Consider the following 7235-nt stretch of genomic DNA (forward strand, 5'->3'; position numbering starts at 1 on the left):
TGACATCCCTTTGGTCTGCAGCAGACTTATAAACTGTGGAAGTCCTAAGACCGTATGGTGAGGTGGCCATGTATGGGTAGAAAGACAAAAGTGGACAGCAGGATATGCTCCTTACAATGGCCAGTCATGGATTTGAATCTTTCTTTATTTGTCCTGCAGGTACCTAAGCACACTCATAGACATATTCATATTCTAGTAAGGTTTGGACCTTGAGCAAAATGTGTAAGAATAAATAAAACCCATGACTTTGTCTAATGAGGCAACATCTGCTAGCAGAGACAAAAAGCAGGAGTCTCTCCTTGGCCATCCCACTGGATGGTAACTGCAAAACAATTCATTATATGTTAGCCTCAGCCCTGCTCTGATGGGGAAAGGATTACCGTCCTTCTAGTGGGTAGCCAGATGGAACAGCCCATACTTCTAAGAGATGGCTGGACTGCCTACAGAATGAAGAAATGGCATTACTGCTGCTGTTTATGAAAGGAACAGCTTGTAAATCTAGGCCTGGGATTTTCAGGAGCTCATCATCTTTCTCATTTTCACACAGTGTTTTCAATTAGCACTCTTGTAGGCTTGAAAAGAGAGAGCCGGGAGAAACTGTGGAAGATTGTGAAAGAACACAGTAATTGATAACATGGTGTCTCCTCACGTAGGTATAGGGCAGTTATTACAAGTTTTGAGCCAAAAGTGGTTTTTTGTTTTGAGCATTTTGCCAGTAAGACTCTCCTCGAGCTTTGCCTATCTCAGGATATGAACTGTAATATCGGCTTTCAGAGGTGTCGTGGAAAACCTAGAATGTTACCATTATCCTTGGTTTTAACCTATGTTTTGCTTTGGGAAAACAGAAATACCTGAAATGTGAACCGATTTTATTACTTCAGATTCTTACAATCTAGTCATGCAAGCATAACTAAGAGTAGGTCGTTCCCCACACCCCTCGAAACTGTCACATGAAACAATTATGAAGACTGTGATTAATACTGGCTTGGCCTCATTATACAAATATGTGCAGACAGCTATGCCTGATGTCCCCAGCATTCCTGGTGCAATTAATTACTCTGACGTGAGCTTGGCCAAGTTTTCATCCACTGTCAGGAGCCAATGAGTGAAGGGAAGCCAGTGTTCTACAGTTTTGGGGAGCATATTAGAGCTGGAAGGAGCCTTCAGAAATCCCAGCGTTTTACATAGGAAGAAACTGGGTCCCGAAGAGGTGAAATTTCTTGCCTGAAAAATATCTAAGTAGATGAGTGCAGAATCCAGGACAAGAACATGTGTACCTAAATTCTGGTTCAGTGAGGTTTCTAAAACATTGCTATAAGGAGTGGGAGCAGGTGTAAGGGGAAGACACTATAAAAAGCCTTGGAATGTGAGCATTAAGATAAATAGGAAGCAAATAGAAAAACTTACAATCCAATAATTGTAATGTTATAAAATTTTGGTCAACCCATTTAAAAATCATTTTTATGGACGTACAAAGAAAGTCTTGCCCCAGCTGTCACCTTTCTCTGTGTCTTACTGGTACCTAGAAAAAAAGTAGGGCTGAGAGGAAGCCATGGGGCAGTTTCACACTGAGAGGTGACCAATGTCACATAAACTGTCAAAATCCATATGTTACTTGATTTCAGTTTAACCAAATGAAAAATATTCAGCTCTTTGAGGGGAAAAAAAAAAAAAAAACCCTTTCTTATGCGATTGCATTTAGCAATGTAAGAAAATGTATTGATTCTCTGCACACAATACATTTCTATATACATGCCAAGATTTTTAGATTTCTGCTTGAAGAAAATTGGTTTTGATTGATTATACATTCTTTGGACTAAAATGGAGTACTAATTTTCCATCATCCGATTTGGCCCCGATGGTTGCTTTTCTGTGTTGGGCTGACGATTTTCCTACCTCCCTATTGTTGCCGAACTGGAGCTGGGCCACATTTCATTGAAATGTTATCTAAAACATCTCAGTGAGCTTGTCTGTTTGCAGCTTTATGAGCTCTTTTGTCTACACTCACCCTGCTTCTCACCTCAATCCTACTAGAAATAGAACAGAGCATTTTTTTTTTTTTTTTAAACCCAGAGCCCTAACCTTTCTGATCAGTGCTTATTACCTTTTTGGTATCTTCATTGTTTTTCTCCCTCCCAATCCTACAGGTCTTAGAGCTCCATGACGTTCTGTAAGTGGTTTTACTTGTGAGGAATGAGAAGCCATCCATGGAAATATGAACTGAGTGGAGGCAGAGAGGGGGTACAGATTGCTCTTCTTGGGAAAGAACTATCAGTTAGGAGTTTAATGCCTTCGCCCCGGGAAGCCATAGGAGAGAGCAGCTAGAGGAACATGGATACGCACTTCCTGTGGAACCGTCCTTGTGCAGCTTTGAAAGTGTACAGCCCTTCTCCCGGGTCTCCAGTTTCCTGGCATCTGCATTTCTTTCTGATAAAGTGGGTCTGCATAGATTCTGCCGACCAGCTGCCCTGACCCTGCCCTCTCCTGCAGCAGGAAGGAAGCCTTCTCATTGCTTCACTTCACACGGGACCCTTTTCTCAGTGGCTCCGGTTTTCTTACCTAGCTGTCACTTTTTTTTTTTTTTTTTTTTTAGTGCCTTTGGGGGTGATGTTTTATTTCCTTCACCTTCTTCAGGTTCAACATCTCCATTTTCTGACCTCTGGGCTCTGTTGCTCAGCAGGGCTCTGAAGGAGAGTTCCTCTCATTGGACAGGCCCAGGCTTCTCGCATCATTGTCCTGCTGTGACTCCAAAGAAAGGAGCTTCTTGTCGACAGTGCCCTTTGGAGCAAGGCTGTGTTTCCTACCCCACACTGTGCTCAGTGGGTGCCAGCCCTCACCGAGGCTTTGTGATTGCTGCCCTGAAGGAGAATGCTCTTTCCTTCCTCCTTGCTACTGCCTGCTGTTTCCTAAGCACTGCTCCTGCACAGACACGGTCTGGTCCCAGCCCCAGCAAGGCTTTTCTGTTCCCATCTGTTGGCAGTGTCTTATGGAGCATTTTTGCTAAGGAAAAGGTCATTGGCAAACAGGAGAGAACGGGAAAAGTAGTTTCTCATTTGGCATTAAAAACAAAAACCCAAAGTTTATCATGAGCGAGACCTGAGGGAATCCCTGTATGCTCTAGGTACAAGGATAGGGACGGGTGGAAATGTTCAAAATCGTCTCTTGAGCTAATAAGCAAGGGCACAGAGGAATTTGTCTTCCCTCTGTAGCCACAACTGCAAAATCTACTTCAAAAGGACAGGCTTCCCTTCCTTTTCCCCTCTTAGGAAGTGATTTTTTTTTTTTTTTTTTTTTTAAAACACCAAAAGGGAAGACAGCCTTCTGATTCTCACCTCAGGGTTTTGCTGTGTTGTGTTTTGTTGCTCTAGAGCGCAAGGCTGACAGTTGCAGCCGAGATCTTTGGAACCAAAGTGGCACATGCTGAGCCCATTGTCTAGGCACCACGCCACTGAAGCAGGTGGAAGTGTGTTCCCCTCACAATCTGCTCATGAGCCAGGGTACAAGCCAGAAACCCCCTGTCGGGTTGCTGCACCATCCTGTCTTCTCAGCATCTCCTTACCTGATTTCTTTATTATCCCAAAGGAAATAAAATAACAACAAAAACAACCTTGTTAAAAAATGTCGTATGAGCACATGTCAAATTTCCACGCACTGAAGCCCACACACAACTGCCTGGCAGTTTCTTAGAATAAGAGCCCATCTATCTGTCGCCGTAAGCCTAGCCTGCTTTGTTCTGTTTTCCTGTGTTCCTGCCCTCACCTGCTGTTCTTGTCACTTCCCTCAGCCTCCCTGCATGCTCAGTCCAAGCTAGAATAGCCTGTGTATGGCAGAAGGACAGCCAAGCCAGTTCTGGAAGTTTGTATCTGCCTTTCTGCCAGACACTTTGTCTCCTTTTTCTTTCCTCCTCGTATTTCTCTCTGTTTCTCCTTTGTGTCCGTTTTGTGCCCCTTTGTTAGCAGCACTGTTGACCAGGAAAGGCTGTAACTTGGTCCAAAGATTATCATTCTCGAGACTCTAGCAAGGACATCCGACATTGACTTGAGACATTTGCATATTCAGGAATACCCCAGATCTTGCCTACACTCTGAAACCATTTTCACAAAATATGCAGCCTGCTTTCAAAATTCTGCCTCTCCCAGTAGCTACACACCTGACTCTGGTGGCTGGGATTCAGCCGCCACAAAACTGTCCGATTCTGTAAAGCAGGTCTGTGTTGTTCAACCAGGAGGTGGTGAGTGGGCTAACGCAGTACGCAGTTCATGTTCCCCAGTAAACTTGTAGATATTCTAGCACACGCATAGGTTCTTCTCCAGAAATAACTTGTTGCCTATTCAGTGTTACAGATCTCTTTTTTTCTTTCATTAAAACACAAAGGAGCAGCTGAGGAAAGTAAGACAAAGTGTTTTATTTCTGACAACATTAAATTTTAGGGGGAAAAAATTGTGTATATGTGTTTGGAACTGTTGAAATGCCAAGTTTTCTGTACAAGTGTTTTTGTAATTAAACTTTTAGATTTTCTTTGTTTTTGAAGAAGTTGATATGTTTGCTTGACACTTGCCTCATTAAAACTTTTCTATGTTGAATCCACCTCATTCAATTTTCCCTGCATTGTAATTGGAAAAAGAAAAAAGTCCTACCTCTGCCTTTTCATCTTAAAGACTTTGTCAACTCCACATTAATCATCAAGACTGTTATGCTTTTAAAACATTAACACATTCATTTTGCTAATTGCTTATTCAAAATGTGTCTTAGCCTGTTTGAGAGTTCAACTCTTTTAATGTATGTTGTAACAGTACAATGAGTTGTAATTCATTTTAATGTAGCAGTAGTGTTCTGGAGGCTACGTGAAAGAAATCTGATGTTGTTCCTTTTGACAGAAGAGATTACTTGTCCTTGGATGCTTGCTTTTAAAAATAACCACTACTTAACCAATCAAAATCATTTTTAAAGAAAAAACTGTCACCTCTTTCCACCATGCTTTTAAAATCCTAGGGGCGAGAGAATCTGGCTTTCAAAGCCCACTGCTCTCCAAGGAGCCAGTGGTGTTGCACTGGGCAAGACTTGCTTTGCTCCAGCTCCAGTTTCCTCTTCTGACAGAACACGTGCCTCACAGCTCTCATACGCTGTTGTCAGAAAGCTAGAATTAGGGAACAGAAGTGACTGTGCTTTGGAGGACACTAAGACTTGGTTCCATGAGTGCGGAGAATTACTGAGCCAACTCAGTTAGGATGGGGCTTGACTCTATGCTTAACAGAAACCCAGATCAGCAGAAACTTGAACAAGAAATGCATCTCTGTCATGGAAAAGTATTCCAAAGGTTGGCAGTCCAAGGCCAGTGTAATGGCTCCTGTCTGCACCACAACATGGTTCCTTTCTCAGGGTCACCTCGTGGTCCAGAATAGCCTCTTGACCATCAGCTGTCATTTGAAAGACCAGGCAGCATGAAGAAGAAAAGAGGGCAAGGATAGCATGGCAAACCCAGCTGAGTCAGCACCCTTTAAAGAGTCTTCCTGGAAATCACACTCAGCGTTTCCAGAACTCAGTCACGTGACAGCAGCTCGCTATAAAGGAGGCCAAGAAATGTCACCTTTCCTTGGACATTACTTCCCCCAATAATGTGTGAGTTACAGTCACTGAAGAAGGGGAAAGAATACAGAGTAAGCAATTAACAGATACGCGTTAACGCCGTGCACACACCAAAGCCAGCCCTGCTCTGTCAGCGAGCAGGGTGCCTTATACTGCCTTTGCCTCTTGGCCATCTGAGAATTGGTCCTCTACTTCCTTGGGACCCCGCCCCGATCCCCCGCCACCAAATAAGCGAAAAAGCCAAGACCTAGCTTCAGTCCGAGTTTGCCTTTCCTGTTCCCACCTTAGCTTCTCCCAAACCCCTCAACAGCTGGTGGCCAGTCCTGTTTGGTAAAAGTCAACATAAACAGGTGGTATTATTTCCCCCAGTTGTTTGTTCCCTTTCTCTAACTGCTCAGCATCTGCTGGATTGAAACAACACCAGGATAAACTTTCCCTGAGGGTGGGGGAATTGAAGCATTGCTTGGCAGAAAAGCGCATAGCTACTTCCTGCCCTCCCAAAGAATTTCCTCCCTTGCAACTGAGAGTTCCCAGTCAAGGGCTTTTTCTTTGTTTCATTTATTTGCCTTTTGACACATTCCCTGCCCTCAGAATATCTATAGAAATAAACGCTAGCTCATGTGCCAACTCTGGACTGAGAGAGCAGGTAAAACGTCAGTGTCCATTCATCTCATCCAAAAACCATTTCAGTGTGGTTTTCACGGGAACGTGTGTCTACGGGGGGAAGCTGCTTAAAAAGTTCTAACACGGGGCACCTTGTATTAAGAGCTTTGATACAGGTAAATAATTTTGGGAGAGTGAAAGAAGTGCTTGGATCTCACCAGACAAGAGATGACTTTTCCATAACGGCAAGAAGGTTGGCAATGGGGAGTGGATCTGAGCCTTGAGGGATCTGCATCTTAACTAATAAAACCCTTATCTGAAACATAAATATAAAAGTCTAGCTGATAACCATCCAAGAGTTTCTCTAGTAGAGGTTGAGAGAGCCGGACAATAAGAGTGGCTGGATTCATTGTAACTTAGATGAATGGTTTTCAAAGTGTGCTTTTGACTTATTAATAGACCATTAAATCAAGTCGGTCAAAAACTTTTTTTTTTTTTTTTAATAAAATGAACAGAGGGGTGCCTGGGTAGTGTAGTCGGTTAAGCGTCCGGCTCTTGATGTCAGCTCAGGTCTCAGTCTCAGGGTTATTGAGTTCAAGCCACTTAAAAATTAATTAATTAAAATGGAGAGAAACTGTCAGAATACGTATACTAAGGGTAGGTATAATTTTGCAAAACTTTTTCTCCCACTTTAGTTCATACACATGTGCTGGGTTAGAATGTAAAATATGTTTCCTACCAACTGGTCAAAATAAAGACAGAGACCTTGACATTTCACTACCTCTGAAATTGGATGGGCTCGCTGAGTTCTAGTTTGCTGGGCTCTGCAGTTTTCTACTGTGTGACCTTGGGCAAGTTTTAAACTAGTCTGTTTTCTTATCTGTTACACAGAGATATTTATAGTTTCTATTGTGTAGAGTTTTAGACGGATTAAATTAGCTAATCCATGTAAAACATTTAGTACCTATCACAGATAGACACCTAAATGTTAACTGTTATAATTTGTAAGATTCAAGGGAAATGAGAATATTTAGACATACATAGGC

General features: G+C 42.7%; 1 protein-coding gene across 3 annotated transcripts in view; it reads left to right on the top strand.

Moving 5' to 3' along the window:
- The window catches only part of LOC111153233 (high mobility group 20A), a 74837-nt gene extending 70245 nt beyond the window's left edge, over nt 1-4592 (top strand). For all 3 annotated transcript variants that reach the window (XM_022512134.1, XM_022512132.1, XM_022512131.1), the window contains exon 10: nt 2148-4592. The gene's annotated coding sequence lies outside the window, so the exon portion shown is untranslated. The remainder of the gene's footprint in view (nt 1-2147) is intronic.
- Nucleotides 4593-7235: the final 2643 nt, after the last annotated feature.

The sequence above is a fragment of the Enhydra lutris genome, unplaced genomic scaffold, assembly GCF_002288905.1.
Source record: "Enhydra lutris kenyoni isolate GAN:26980312 unplaced genomic scaffold, ASM228890v2 scaffoldscaffold31, whole genome shotgun sequence".
Taxonomy (NCBI): domain Eukaryota; kingdom Metazoa; phylum Chordata; class Mammalia; order Carnivora; family Mustelidae; genus Enhydra; species Enhydra lutris.